Genomic DNA, 16,411 nt, shown 5'->3' with positions numbered 1-16,411 from the left:
ATAGTTCAGCTGAATTACTGAAGGATATTATTTTCTTAGAGCTCACATAGTGTGGTCTCTTAAAAATAAAATGAATTATTTAAAATCTGTACAGCTCTTCAGAGTCTATTAGGTGTGACAGAAACACAGAGATTCCTCAGTGACTAACGTAGTGCATAATTATAAATATTTCAACAACTCCAAAAAGACTTCAACATGCAATGCACCAAGTTACTGAAATTCCTCTTGTTGAAACACTCATATTCTGCCCAAGTAGAATCAGAAGACCTACCTTGAGATCTAGGTTGTCTCAATCTATTTTTTTTTTCTTAAAAAGAACAAAGGAGAAGATTTTGGAGACTGGGATTATGATTTGTATGGGTTTTAGACAAAATAAGTGGAAGGAGTCCAGTATTGATCAGTTACTCCAACATAAAAAGAAGAGGAACCACATCAATCAAGACTTATCAAGACAAGCCAACCAAGACTTGATTGGATCCTATATTTTTTCAATAAGAAAGTAATTTCCTCATTTTCTGATAATGAACTTCAGTGTCTCAAAAGGAAATAATCTGTCTGAATCCAATTTTAGGAAGACTTTTTCTATATCTTTTCTCAACTCAAAGGTAATTAGAATCCTTCTATGAGCATATTGAGTCCTTGTAAAACATTCTAAATGAACCTCTAGGATTTGGCTATTGTTAGATTAAGTTACATAAAATTACCTCATTTGGGTCAAAAATAGTAAAATATTGGCAATTTCACATGATTACTTCTTATTCAAATAAACTACAGTCCCCCTTCTTCATATAAGGGCCTAAATATTGTGCTCTCTGCTCATTTATGGAATGTAGATAAGTCTCAATTCTTTTAATGATTATTCCTCTTCAGATCTCTCTTCTACAAAGATCCTTCAGTTTTACTGTTTCCAACCACAATATATAGCAAAAGTCCAAATTGATATCACATATAATCTAATATCTATATAGTTGATTTAACAACTAGTCAAAGAAACAATTATCCCTCATATACTCTATGTTGAGAATTACTGGGGATAAATCCAACACTTGATCAGAAACTTCAGTTGCTCCTTTTTCATTTAATATTTGTTGTTCCACCATTGTTGGTTATTTTTGTGTTTTATGGTATGACTTCTATAGAGTATACCTCTCAATTATTTATTAAATTGGTTAATACCTAAGACCACTTTTTTTACATCAAATTCAATTATATTTTAACTATTGAAATATTATATGCATATTAAAAAATTCATATAATTGTACAACTCAATGCATTTTTAGGAACTTAACACATCCATTTAGCAGAAGGAGAGGAAAAAAATTTCTTTTCCTTCCTTTTAGGTTGTTTGGCTGCTCTAATAATTAAATTGACATAAAACAGATTAATGGGAGAAAAAGAAATTTAATTTTATACGTACAGGAGCCCCACAAAGATATAACATTCAAAGATGGTCAGGTATTTGAGGCTTATTATATACTATCCTAAGCTAAGGAAATGGATGGGAGCCTGGGGTTTCAAAGGGGAGGAAGACAATTTATAGGAAGATGAGAAGAGCAGATGGTTGGTAATCAGATGTTTGCCATACCATGCAGATAAGTCTTTTAGATGTAAGAACTTATCTCTGGAAATAGCTCACTTTCTGGTACAGTTTCCCTCTATAAATTCTTTTAGGCAGTTAAGAAGGAGGTAAAAATCTCTTCCTGAGTCTGCTGGACCTTGATGGCCTTCAGTTCAAAATAATGCAAATGCCAAAGTGGCACATTCTGGGGTGGCCTTCTCTAACCTCCCACATAGCCAGTACCCAGATCAAGAAACAGATTATTACATTTGCATAAGAATAACACCAGCATTTCCCAAAGACCTTTACTATCACCCACCCTCAAGTGTCTTGCATCCTGACTTCAAATAGCATAGATTGGTTTTCCAGATGTATGTACATTGTATAAATGAAATCTTACAGTATGTACTCTTGTGTATGGCTTCTTTTGCTCAACATTTTATTTGTGGGATTCATTCATACTTTTATGTCTAGTTGTACTTTGTTCATAAATGTTGCTAAATAGTGCTTCTTAATGTAAATATATCTAATTTGTTCATTCATTCAACTGTTTATGAACAACTAGTTAGGTAGTTTTCAGTGCAGGTATATAGTACTGCTGTGATAAATTCTGCTGATATATATCGAAAAGTGAAATTGATAGTTCCTATAGTATGTGAATTTGCAGCTTTCATAGGTTTTTCCAACCAGTTTTCCAAAATTTTGGGTCAATTTATACACTCATGAAAAGTGTATTTGAATTCCAGTTTCTTTGTATCCTTGTAACATATAGGATTTTCTAAGGGGTTTATTTAATCCTGTCCAGTGAGTATGTAGTGATATTTCATTGAAGACTTATAACTAATGATGAATCCATTTTCATGTGGTTATTGGCCATTTGGATACTCTGTTTTGTTTTTCTTCTGTCTGAAAATGCATTTATTTTATTTTTATTTTTAAAAATACTTTTATGGGGTATAGAATTCTGAATTGTCATTTATTTTCTTTCAGCATTTTAAAGAAATCACTTCACTTTCTTCCACTATTACTGCTGAGAAATCAAGTGCCAGTAATATCATTACTTCTATAAAGGTAATGGTTGTTTTTCTCTGTCACTTTTAAGATTTCCTATTTGTCTTTTGTTTTCAAAAGCTTGACAATGATGTATCTAGGTATGATTTTCTTTGTCTTTATTATAATAGATTATGTATATTTCATGAGTCTTTAATGTTAAGTCTGTAAGTTATATAAATGTTAAAAAATTTCAGCCATTATTTATTTTAATAAAACTTGTGCTCCATTTTCTTCCTTTTCCCTCCCTTCTGTTACTCTAACTTCATGTGTATAAGGACATTAGAGGGTTTTCCACATGTCGCCTATACCTGTATATGTCTTTCCATTCAGTTTACATTATGTATTTTAATCTAAGTATTTTTATTGATATGTCATTAACCCTGTCTTCTCCAGCACCACTGTTCTTAAACCCCTGCACTAAGTTCTTACTTTTAGACATTATATTTTTTCCTTTCTAGAGTATTTATCCATTTGATTCTTTTCTACAGATTCCAATTTGCAGGTAAAATTTTCTGTTATTTTAAGGTCTTTTCCTTTTAATGAATGCTTACAAAGAAATAAGCACTCACTCAAATCAAGAAATAGAACATTATCAGAAGCCCAGAAGGTCCTTCTTGTCTATTTTCAGTGACTATCCCCCAAGACTCACCACTAACACTGCAGGGTTTTTTGTTTTGTTTTCTTTTGCTTTGTTTTGCATATTTTTTAACTTATACAAATGTAGTCTTACAGCACGTATTCTTTTGTGTTTGTCTTCTTTGTCTCAACTGTGAGATTCATATTGTTGTAGGGAACTTGTAATTTCTTTGTTGTCATTACTGTGTAGTATTCCACATTTATCCATTCTACCAATGGATCTTGAGTCCCTTTCAAATTAGGGCTCATCAAAATAATATTTCTGTAGATATTTTTGTATATATTTTTTGGTATACATACATTGGAGTAGAATTGCTGAATCATGAAGTGTGCATATTTTCAGCTTTAATAAATAGTTTTCCAAAGTGGTTTTGCCAATTTTACATTCTCATGAGTAAAGTGTGAGTATTCTTGTTGTTCTTCATCAACACTAGGTATTTTCTATATTTTTCCTTTTAGTCCTTTTAGTGGGTATTTGGTGGTATCATATTCTAGCTGAATTTGCATTTTCCTGATGACTAATGATATTGAAAATGTTTTTTACTTCTTTTGCCCATTTGGATATTATTTTTAATAAAGTTCTGTTATTTTGCCCATTTTCTCTATTATTTGCCTTTTTCTTATTGACTTGTAAGAGTTCATTTTATTCCAGTTAGGAGCCCTCATTCAAATATTGCAAATACTTTCTCCCACTCTGTGTCTTGCTTTTTGGGTATCTTAATGTTTTGGATGAACAATATTTCTTTTTTCTTTTTAAAGATTTTATTTAATTATTTGACAGAGATAGAGAGAACACAAGCAGACAGAGTGGCAGGCAGAGAGAGAGGGAGAAGCAGGCTCCCCGCCGAGCAGGGAGCCTGATGTGGGGCTCGATCCCAGGACCCTGAGATCACGACCCGAGCCGAAGGCAGACGCTCAACCGACTGAGCCACCCAGGTACCCCGGATGAACAATAGTTCTTAATTTAGCTATGGTATAATAGATTTTTTTTTGTTGGTGTTGTTTATGCTCCATTGAAAAAGTATTTTGTCTTCTCCAATGCCATAAAATTGAGGGAATGTTTTTTATTAACTGAAAATTTTATCAAGATAATTATAGATTCACATATAGTTATATAAAATAATACAGTGATCTCTTGTACACTTTTCTAAGTTCTCTCCCAATGGTAACATATTACAGAATATCACAAATAGTATATCACAAGTAGCACATTCATTGATACGATGCACCAGTGATAACAATCCACTGATCTTATTAAAATTTCTCATTTTACTTATACTCATTTGCATGAGCATATGAGTGTTTATTAAGTTCTATACAATTTTAGCATCTGAGTAGTTTCATGTATTCACCACTGAATAATCCCATAACCACAAGGACTCCTTGTGTTGCCTTTTTATAATCATACCTACCTGCCTTTTGCCCCTCCCATTATAAAATTAATTAATTATAATAATTTCATATAAGTGACTCTGCATTCATTGTTTGCTTTCTTTTGGATATTGGCCATACCTGCTCTCATGTCTCATAATTCTTTATTATGTGCCAGCCATTGTGTATAGAACAAGTGTAAAATTTCCAGATGATACTTTCCATCTGAGAGGATATCTCCTTTTTTTCATCAGGCAGATAGAATGAAGTTGCTGATCACATCAATCCAACCAAGGGTTGGTGCTGAGATGAAATTTTGGTAAGACTACTAAATTACCTCCAGATTATCCCTGTTCTTAGGCCATAGTGCCTCAGAATTTTATGTGGGAGCCTAGCAGATATGCAGCTCTGTTTTTCAGATGTTTTCAGCTTAACTCTGTAGCTTCATTCCCTAAGCAGCTTCAATATTTAGCAAAAGTTTTAGGAAAAATATAAGCCCTATTTTTGAGATCCCATGAGCTTCCTTTCCAATATTGTCATGCTAGCCCCACACAAAATCTCTTCTGGTTTTTATATTCCATGGCAAAGCCTTCTGCTATTTACTGGGCCTGAGTTATTAGCCTTCAGCAGTGCTGGTAATTAGTAACTGCCCATAGGTGAATAATGATTGTTTATCCCTGTCTTAATTCACCATTCCCTTTAGGTCAGTGGTTCTCAAAGTGTGGTTACCAGACCAGCAGCTGCACCATTACCTGGGAAATTGTTAGAAATGCAAATTCTCAGGGGACATCTCAAACCTACCAAATCATAAACTCTGGTTTTGGGGTTTAGCAATCTGTGTTTTAAAAAGCCCTCCAGGTGACTCTTATATATTCCAGAGTTTTTCAAAATTTATGATTCAGTAGGTTTGGGTGGGGCCTCAGAGATTTTGAGCAAGCATTCAGATGATGTTGACACTGCTGGTCTGTAGCCAAACTTTGAAAACCATTGCAATAGAATTTCATAGCGTGTCTGATTTATTTTCGGACTCCCTCCCCGAGCTGGTCTTAGTTAGATGGAATGAGATTTTATTCTGCCTTTCAGATTTTGGTCTAGCTCTTTACGCTTTTGTATAGCCGCAGAATTCAGCAATGTCATTGGAGAGAAACCAATGTGTGCTTAAAACTCTTCCTCTCCAATGTTGTCATTCTAGTCTTGTCCAATTGCTTAAAGTTTTGCTCATTCTCTTTTCCTAGAAAGCTTCCCTCTGCCAGGCTCATAGCTAACCCACTCCCATAATTGGCAAAAGTTCTTAGGGAATAAAAGAGCTTCCCTGAGTCTTCATATCATCCTTAATGTTTGTCCCCTCTGGGATTTTAGCCCATTGGTCTTTGTTTTACCACAGCTCTCTGGTACTTTTTAAAAATAAGATTTTTATAATATATTCCATTTTTTCTAGCTGTTTTCAGCAGGACTACTGCTCTGTTATGACCTACATGCTATCCAGAAAAGGAGTCAATTTTTTAAATTTCAAATTTATTGAGTAACGTGTTAAATGTATGATATAAATTTTTTAAAAAACTATGGAAGGATATAAATTGGAAATAAAATCTTTCAAAATCCACAAGCCAGTTCTTTTTCCATGAAACAATACTGTTACTGATTTCTTATGCATTCTTCTCAAGATACCTTAATTATATACATTATGCATGCATGCACACACATATACGCATTTGTGTAGATACCTTTTCTCCCCTACATTGTTCATAGCATGTCCTGCATTTTGTTTTCCTTATTGAACAACATATTTTGCAGAACTTTCCATCCCAATGCCTCATTTTCAAGTCTTAGAATTTTCTATGACCTCAAAAATTTCCTTTGAGCCGTTTGTAGTCAATCACCACTCCTATCCTCATAGCCCTAGGCAACTTCTGATCTGCTTTGTGTCTCTGAAAATGTTCTTTTTCTGGGTATTTCATATAAATGGAATAATATACCATGAAGCCTTTTTTGTCTGGTTTCTTTCACTTAGCAAAATGTCTTTGAGGTTTATCCATGTTGTAGCATGTGTCAGTGGTTGGTTACTTTTTCTTTCTAAATCATAATTTTATGGTCATACTGCATTTTATTTGTCCATTTTCCAGTTGATGAGCATTTGAGTTGCTCATATGAATCTTCTCATACAAGTCTCTGAGTGGGTATAGGTTTTCCTTTCTCAGGTGACCTCTTGGTTTAATTATTTCTTTCCAGTTCTCCAGGCTTCTATTCAAGGACTAAGTGTTACAAGTTTGGTTCAGATTTACTGCCCACAAGGATTTTGCAGAAATGACAGTGCAGTGGGCAATTTACACGGGTTTGGGATTATTGTGAAGGGTAAATTGCACATCTGTAAGTAAGGTAAATTCAAACATTTACAGAACTAGTCAAGGAAGAATTTGTAGATGTGACAGATAAAGAAAAGAGATAATTGATAGCAACAACTATTCTTACTACTTATGCTTTAGATTCAAGATTTTACAATTGCCATAGCAATCTCATGATACTGGTTAATTGCCACTTTTAAAAATTATAAAACTAAGGATCATAACTACTAATAATTTGCTAAAGATACCATAGCTAATACATGAGAAAGTCAGGATTTAATATGAGTTCTGTCATGCCAAAATTTTCAAAGTCTTCTCAGAACTTTAATTCACTTATGAAAGAAGATTAATAAAGTATATCTTTAGTTGCAATATCTGTTGTTCAAAAAATAACTGTTAAATTAATAAATGCCCCAAACCCTGCACAATAGCAAAAAAAGAAAAGGAAAGGAAAGAAAGTTAGATAAGATCCTGGGTCAAAATTATTACGCAACCTCGTGTTATGTTAAATATTATACTTTAACAACTATAGAATTCTAGAGGGTTATGGGATTTTCTCATTTGCAAATGAGAAAACTGACATTCTTGAATAATAAGATCAGTACAGGATTACACATAACCTACAATAGAGCTGATATTAGAACCTAAAGTTCTAGAAGCTCAGTCAAGTGCTCCCTGCAATGTCCTGTCTCTGATAATAAATTCTTCATATGAGGTTCACCATGAGCTCCAGTTGTATTTGGAAGATAATTTGACATAAGAAAATTCTAGTTTAACAAAAATCTTGAGAAATGTTTTAACATTTAAAATATTTGGCCAGAAATCCTAGGTATCAAGTATTTCATTTCTCAAACATTTTTTTTTAAACCAAAGAAACCCATTTCCTATAAATTGAGATGAGCAAGTTCTGCTTTAACAAAGTATCATCTGGGTTCTTATTAAGAAAGTCCTTGGAGAGCTAAAGTTCAGACTGTATCCTGAGGAGTTAAGGCAGAGTGTCAGGTTATTTCATTACAGTGTTTGAACCACTGAGAAATGCTAGGCCTTATTAGTCTTTAGGCAATGATTCTACTTTGTTATGTTTTTATTTATTTTTTAACCAGGAATGTCAGGAAATTCATTTGTGAAGGCATTGAAACAATCATCTGAAACTGAAAACACTGGTGTTTTTCTTTTACAAATGAGCAACCAGGGACATTTTCTTTGCTCTCCTCTTGAAATGAGCAGTGATTGAGGGACATCTGAGGAGGCCAGCATGCAGGAGTCTGCCTAGCGGATCATTTGTTTCCAATTTTTGGAACACTGAGACAATCACAGTGATTATAGCTCTCACAGTGCACACTTTTCTGTTCTTGTGCAGTAATAATGTGGGCATGCATTAGTCATCTTCACCAGCTGATATCTTACTTGGCATTTCTGCCTTGACATCATTTTAATTAGCAGGACAACCACAAGGAACAACTCTTCCTCCTGACCAGTCCAAAGAAAAGAGGGCAACAAACACTAAAACTCTTACAGTATCACCTCCACCAACAAAAATGAACGAAGTAGGGGTGGGGACATTCATGAATCTACAATGAAACAAAAAGGTAAAAAACATGTCATATTTGATATCTTCAAGTAATAGGGTTTTAGAGGGATAAACAGTTAATTAAGGATAAGGATAAGAAATAAGGATAATTTCAATAAGATGGTTCCCAGGGCAAGCAAAGTTGTTTAAGTTTAGATTTCCTATGTATGGGGAGATGGATAGTTTAGCAATTTCAACTCAACTGAACCATGAGAAGCATTCTTCGAGAAAGCATTCTCTCTTTGCTCAGTAAATACTCCCTGAGTATAAAGCCCAAATGAGAGGGATGGGAACCCAGTTTAAAGTAAGTAAGAAATCTGAAGATAATTAGAGGAAATCTTTCAATTTTTAGAATTTTATGTAAGAAGACTATGTTAAGCTTCTTGAAATTTTAACTTTAGAATCTTAAGCTAAAGCCAAGCACTCCTCTAGTCAATGAAATTTCCCTTTTCTCCTTCCCCCCAGTAATGCTGTTAAGTTTTCTACTAATTTACCCATTTTCTTTTTCTTTTTTTTGTATTTTTTATTGTTCTCAGTGACATATATTGGCAATCAATAGATGAATCAATCACCATCAAATATTTATTGACAGGCACTGATGATAGGGACGAAAATATGGTCTTTGGAGTCAAAAGAAGTGGATTAAAGTCCCTACTTGCCATTATCTGCTTGTGTGCTTTCAGGTACTAATCTCTCTAAGTTCCTCATCTGTGCAATGGTGAAGCCAAGGAAGAAGTTCAGCCTCTTATGGTTAATGTGAAAATCATATACAGCATAACAGGACATTTTAAATAAAAAACTAAGTAATTAAGATCTATGATGCATATTATAAAAGATACTTTTATGTTTCAATTTGGCTAGGCTATCATGCCTAATTGGTCAGACACTAGCCTACATGTTGCTATGTAGGTATTTCATGGTGTGATTAATGTTTATAATCAGTAAACTTTACATCAAGTAGATTACTCTCCCTAATGTCAGTGAGCCTCATCTAATCGCTTGAATGTCTTAAGAATAAAAACTGAGGGTTCCTAAAGAAGGAATTCTGCCTCAAGTCTATAACATAAAAATCCTGCCTGAGTTTCCAGTCTACTGGCCAACATTACAGATATTAGACTCAAGAGTACAATATCACCTCTTTCCTAAATTTCCAGCCAGCCTGCTGGGGATCTGTCCTGCAGGTTTTAGACTTGCCAAACCCTAACTGTGTGAGCAAATTCTTTAAAACCCATCTCTCTCTTATTCTCTCTCTCTCTCACACTCATATGATATGCATATACATACATATATATCCATCCAGACATCTTTCCTTAGGACATACTGAAAGCTAACAGAACCAAACCTCTGGCCATCAGCACTATTTATCTACAGGCCATGTAAAGAGAGTTGGGGGCTTCAAAGAATTAATTGAAAAAATTGGAGGTACATGCGAAAAGGAAACACTGAAGGCTTTTGGGTTTGGCAACCTTGGTACTTACTACCTTCTATATGAGGAGGGTGTGGGAGAGCTTAATGAGTGTTTGCAGAAAATGGGGGTGGGGTGGGGTTATCCTTTGCTTCTCATCTGGAGATTCCTGAGGTAAACAGCTTTTGAAAATGCCCCACACAATTAGGATGACAAAAGGCTGTAGTATAGACTACCTGAAGGCCATGTGTGGATGGTTGGAAAAGGAGAGAACACTCCCTATGGCCCTTAGAGAGGGTACAAAAACAATTCTTGTGCTATTACATGTAGGAGAAGGGGATTAAAAGAAGCAATGAAACCATAGGGCTGCCAAGATGGGTGACAGATTGTATTAATCAGAGTTCTCCAGAGAAACAGAAGGAGTAGGAAATCATATACCACCTATATCTATATCTTTAATCTATATATCTAGAGAAAAAGAGAAATCAACCGGTTTTGAGGAACTGGCTCATGTGGTTATGGAGGCTGAGAAGTCCCATAATCTGTTGTCTGCAAGCTGGAGACGCATGAAAGCTGGTGGTATAATTCAGCCAAAGTCTGAAGGGCTGAGAATGAGGGGAACCCATGGTATAAATCCAAGCCTGGTGGCTAAAGAAGACGAGATGTCCCAGCTCAACAGTAAGGCAGGAAAAAAGGACAAGTTTCTCCTTCTTCCACTTTTCCGTTCAGGCCCTTAACAGATTGGATGATGCCTAGCCACACTGGGGAAGGCAATCTATTTTAGTGATCTACTGAACAAGCCCATAAAAATCCCTAGATTGAGAAATCTGGTGGCAACTCTCTCAGGTCCCTTCCCTCCTTGGGAGCTTTGCACTTTCACTTTGCTATCACTCAATAAACCTTGCTTTGCTGTTCACCACTCTATCTGGTCTACCTCTTCATTCTTCAAAGAGGCGTGACCAAGAACTGCAGGCACTAATGGAGAAAAAATCCTGCAACAAAAGTAAGCACGGTCCTAATCAAACATACATGTAGGCACAAAGGACAAGTCACCAGCACCACACAGAGACAGTGAACTAGGGGAGACCAGAGCCATCTACTAGCAGCAGTCTAAGACCAGCTCGCATCAGAGATGACTCTTGCTCCCAGTCTTAGCCTGGCTCCATCCACTAAAGGAGTTAAACCTTGCAAAGGGAGTAGGGAAGAGATATCTTCTGGCTCCCCATCTTTTCCATGAAAGCAGCCAGTATCATAGCTCCAACCAGGTATTATGGAAGAACCATTACCAATTTTAAAGGTAACTGGTACATTTCAGTAATGGAAGAGAATTGGGAAGTTTGGACTCTAGCCACGATGTCTATACTTGCAACAAAGCAGAGCTGAAATCAAGTTTTAAGAAAACTAAACCGACTTAACACTTATACTCTGAGTTGGGAATTCTTAATAAGCTACACAAGGTAAAAGATAATATATGCTACACTAAATAAAACCTTATCTGTATAGGTTTCTTTCCAGTTACATAGTACCTTCAATTACATCATCTCACAAGAATCTCATGAAATGTTGTTTGTTCTTAAAGATTTTTTGTTTTTTAAGATTTCATTTATTCATTTGAGAGAGAAAGAGCATGAGTGGGGGGAGGGTCAGAGGGAGAGGGACAAGCTGACTCCTGGCTGAGCAGGGATCCCCATGTGGGTGTTCGATTCCAGGACCTGGAGATCATGACCTGAGCTGAAGGCAGACACTTAACCGACTGAGCCATCCAGGTACCCCATTCCTCCTCTTTTAAGATGAGGAAATTGTCTCAGTGATTAACTGACTTGCCTGAGGTCCTAAAGTTGCAGATCTAGGACTAAACCTGGTCCTATCACAAGCTTTTTTCCGCTGCACCACATCAAGTTTCTGAAATAATGGAGTCTATTGCTGAAAAAGACTAGACCTACGTTCCTCAGTACATTTGCCAGAAACCCAGAGTAACTGTGACATTACTTGTTTCCTACCACAAGGGCACATTAAGAATGATCAGCATTTCTAATAACAACAGCTTTTCATTAAACCTTTATGTTGAATGCTTTGTATGCATCATCCCATCTAACCACATTAACATACTTAATGCCAAATTGTTGGATATGTGAATTTTTCCTTGACCTCACCCTTCCTGCCTCCTCCCTGTCATTCACAATCAAACGCCTCAGGTACATAATAGAAGATGAATATATGTGTTTTGAATATATTCATGAAGGATTAATGAAATAATAGCTATGAAATTGACAAGCAGAATATATTGACTTTCACCCTACCATTTAATCCATCAAGTGAGCCTTTACTTTTAAGTACTCAGCGAATATTTGTTGTAAGAATTTATAAATGAAACATGAATTACAAAAAGAAATCTATTCTAAGGATCACCCAGAAGAAATCTACATTATTTTCGTTTTCAATATCAATATCATACTTTTTTAGTTGGTTTTATCCCCCTCTACTAATCTAACTAAGACTTTAAATAATACAATTATCAAAGTCACCATAACTCATTCTATGATTCCATATTCATTCTTTGGGCAAGCGAACACATATTTTACTGAATATATGAAAAATATCATTATTCATGGAATAAATTCAGCACACTCTTGTACCAGCTTTTGCCAATCAAATTGTTTTTCCCTATGTATAACATGGTTTTTCTTCAAGTGACTTAAGCCATTTGATTTTGTTGCTCTTTGTTAAAATGAAGACTTCTTGGTAAGAACCATTTTTAATTCTCTAATACAGACTAAATTATTTTTGTAGTTAGGCTAGGTTTGGCTTCAAGCAAAAGAAATTTAACTCTGGTATAAACAATGAGGAAATTCATTATTTCACAAGAAGCAACCAGAGGGAAGGCAAGCTTGCAGGTTGGTTGATTTAGCAGGTCAATGTCCCATAAAAAACCCAGGTTTGTTTTGCTCTTTGTTTGTTTGTTTTCGTCTGTCCGGTCTGCTGGCCTCAGCCCAGACTCAATTCTAGATCAAGAGCTCCTCTGATAATCGAAATTAAAGTTGCAGATTTTACAAGGGATACAATGTCTTTATGATGCTCTGCCAAGGCTTTGCCTCCCTGACCTCTTCTCACTTGAGGCCCCTTCCCCACCCTCTGTTCCAGGTACACTGATCTTTATGCTCTGCCTTTGCCTTGGGCCTTTACTCTGGCTGTTTTCCTCAGTTTAAAATACTTTTGCCTCACATCACACATCCACTTGGCTAGTTTCATCATATCCTTAAAGTCTTTGCACAAGTCTTACAGACTTATTTTAACCACTTTATTTAATTAGGTCAACCTACCTCTGATCACTCTCATCCCCATGCTCTTTTGCTTTTATTTTATGTGGTATGCATCACTTTCTAATTTATTATATAGTTCACCTACTTATTATATCAGTTGAGTATTGTCTGTCTCTTCTGAGTGAATGTAACCTCCATGAGGGCAATACTTTTTGGTTTATTCATTAGTGTATTGCAAGCACCTAGAACAGTCCTTAGGGAAAAGTAGGTACTCAAATATTAGCTGACTATTGTTGAGTGAATGTTTATAAAACAGCTGTCTGTAATGATGAAATCTAGGCACTTTTTGTGTATTTATAGGATGAAAATAGAACTGGCTTCTCCTGCTCTGAAGAGAACAAGGGAGCTTTTTTTTTTTTTTAAGATTTTATTTATTTATTTGAGAGAGAGAGAGAGGGCGCGCGCGCGTGCGCGTGTGCACAAGATGGGGGAGGGTCAGAGGGAGAAACAGACTCCCTGCTAAGCAGGGAGCCTGATGTGGGACTCAATTCTGGGACTCCAGGATCATGACCTGAGCCGAAGGCAGTCGCTTAACCAACTGAGCCACCCAGGCGCCCAACAAGGGAGCTCTTTTAAAACAAGGGTCTTTAGAACAAGAACGCTATCTCCAAAAGGACAAACAAGACTCAAACTAAATGTCATTGGCTAGAAATTAGCTCACATACCTTTCCCAAACTACTCCCAGTCAGGAAAAATAAGATTACTAAGATTGGTTTAAATTAATCTACAGTTTGGAGATGGGTTAAACTCATTTACACTAAATCACATGGGCTTTATGAGGAAGAGATGAATACTTGTACAAAATTCAGATTATTTTAAGTAGAGGAGAAATGATACCAGTGAGGTAACCACCTTTGACGCCTCTGATAGGCACACTTACTAGTTCCTTCTCTCTCGTAGTTCTTATTTCTGTTATGGGCCCTTACACAAATAAACCTTGGGATTATTTGTTGTTCCAGGTTTTCTCAACCTCGGCTACATGTTACAGTCATCTGCAGAGTTTTCAAAACTCTCAGTACCTAGGCTGTACCTCAGACCAATTAAATTAGGATCTGGAGTGGTGAGACCAAGACATTTTTAAAGCTCCCCAGGTAATTCTGAAAAATTGAACTGGACCAGTTAAAATAGAGTAGAAAGATTTTATTCAACACTTTTGCAATAGTGGGAAGAGATTGACCTCACCTCCGCTGAAGCAAAGACTGGGGAGTTCTGAAGCTGGGGAGTTCCGAAGCACTAGAATGAGCTAATGGAAAATGACTGGAGGGTGTTTGGTGGGGCAGTTAGTCAGTTATATTAGGCTACCAATGTTTGCTAATTGTTGCTTATTGAAGTTAGGTTCCTACTCTCCCAGAGACTGGGAGATGGCGGTGCCATCTTGTTGATGACACTTCAGAGGGATGGATCCCAGGTCCTTGAGAAAGGTATTACTAGATTGTAGATTTACATCTCAAAGTGACAGAAAGAATTTACAATTGCAAGTTTTCTAAAGTAATTGCTCTAAAAAATGGAGGGTCAGGGGCCTGTCATTAGGAAGAAACCTGTCTAAAGCTTAATCAAGCTGAGGGGGGGCATTAAGTCATCTTGTCAGTTCCAACATGCAGCCATTTGAGAACTACTGCTCTCTTTTCTCTTCCTCAATAACCACATTCATTCAGTTGTTGAGTCCTCTTAATTTTATCCTCTGTAGAAAATTAGGTGGATGTAGTCTGATTCCTTCTTGCCATACACTTATGTCTGGGCTCCTGAAAAGGACCCCAAATTAATCTTCTTAGTTTGGTTATTTCCCCTGTCCAATTAAATGACAAATTACTGCAAGAATTATTTTACTAAAATATAAATCTCTTTATTTATTTTCTTACTTAAAATCCTTCAGTACTCCCCATTATCCTCAGGATATCTTCATACCCTCCCAACATGATTCATGAGGATTTTATGAGTCAAACTCTGCCTTCCACATTATCTTCTGCTCCATATTCTTGAAGAGTCAGTATTTGCTTTATGTTTATATTCAATTCCAACTTCTTCAAGAAGTCTTTCCAGATCCTTTCCATACTCCCATAACATCTGTCATTATTAACAACAGTGATCATCATCTGTCTTGCGTCCTGTTTTCTATGTAATTGTTTGACTTTCTCCTAGGCTGTGAGTGCCTGTAAGGTAGGCACCTCTCACCCCCACTGTGCACCTGGTTTTTAATCTCCACACTCCCCTGCCTCCAAGACTGCTACATTTGTTAAAAATGAATAAAATGTAATCTGCCATTGTACCATGTCCCCTACAAGTATACATAGCTAGTAAGTGATAGATCTGGAATTTGCACCCAAGAAGACTGCTGCCAGAAAATGTATTTGTCACCTAAATCTGTATGGTTCAGGAGTGAAGAAGACATGAAACAAAGTCTAGGCCAACATATAATATGAATGAGTAATCAATCCTTGTTGTTGGGTCCATTTGTCATTGAAGTGTCACTTAACGTAAACTCATTGATACAACTCTATTTTTTTTAGTTTTGGGGATGGAGGTGGTCTATTTATTTATTTATTAAGTTTCATGGTGGTTTTGGCTTTTGTGTAAGTAGTAAATTCTTACTGCATTGTTATAAATGAACTTACAATTCATTTCATTAATGTATTTGTTTTATAAATAATAAATGAGAATGTTCCTATAAACCAGTTTTTATTTCTTTTATATAGAATTTTTAAAAATTTTAAAGCATCAAATCTTAGTAGTGACTAGCTCGGTTAAAGGGTGTTCCTGCTTTTAAAAAATTTCCAGGGTAGCCTACTTACCAACCGTCTGACTCTGCCACTTTACAACTAGTTAATGGACTCACAACTATAAATGGTTCACTGGGGGGAAAGCAGTTTTTTATATATGAGAGTTTTAAAGTTATGTCAGAAAGTTTACACCTTTACTCTTGGATTGGCATTGAACTTGAAATTTTGCCTTCTCCAAACTCAAAGAGAAGCTGACCTAAGTCAGAAAGGTAATTGCCATAAAATGTGCTAAAAGAGAATAGCCTCTTCAGCTTTTATCTGTGAGTTCACTGGTGCTGACTAATTCTATTCTGCTAATTGCTGTCAAAAAGAAATGCCCCTGTTCTTCTGCCAACCTGAGCAAGACCGACATATTTCTTGGCTCAGGCTCACAATAGAC

The sequence above is a fragment of the Eumetopias jubatus genome, unplaced genomic scaffold, assembly GCF_037043125.1.
Source record: "Eumetopias jubatus isolate StellerSeaLion01/CBP00866 unplaced genomic scaffold, mEumJub1_p1.0 scaffold_8, whole genome shotgun sequence".
NCBI classification, from domain to species: Eukaryota; Metazoa; Chordata; class Mammalia; order Carnivora; family Otariidae; genus Eumetopias; species Eumetopias jubatus.
Note: the sequence above shows the minus strand (reverse complement) of the source record.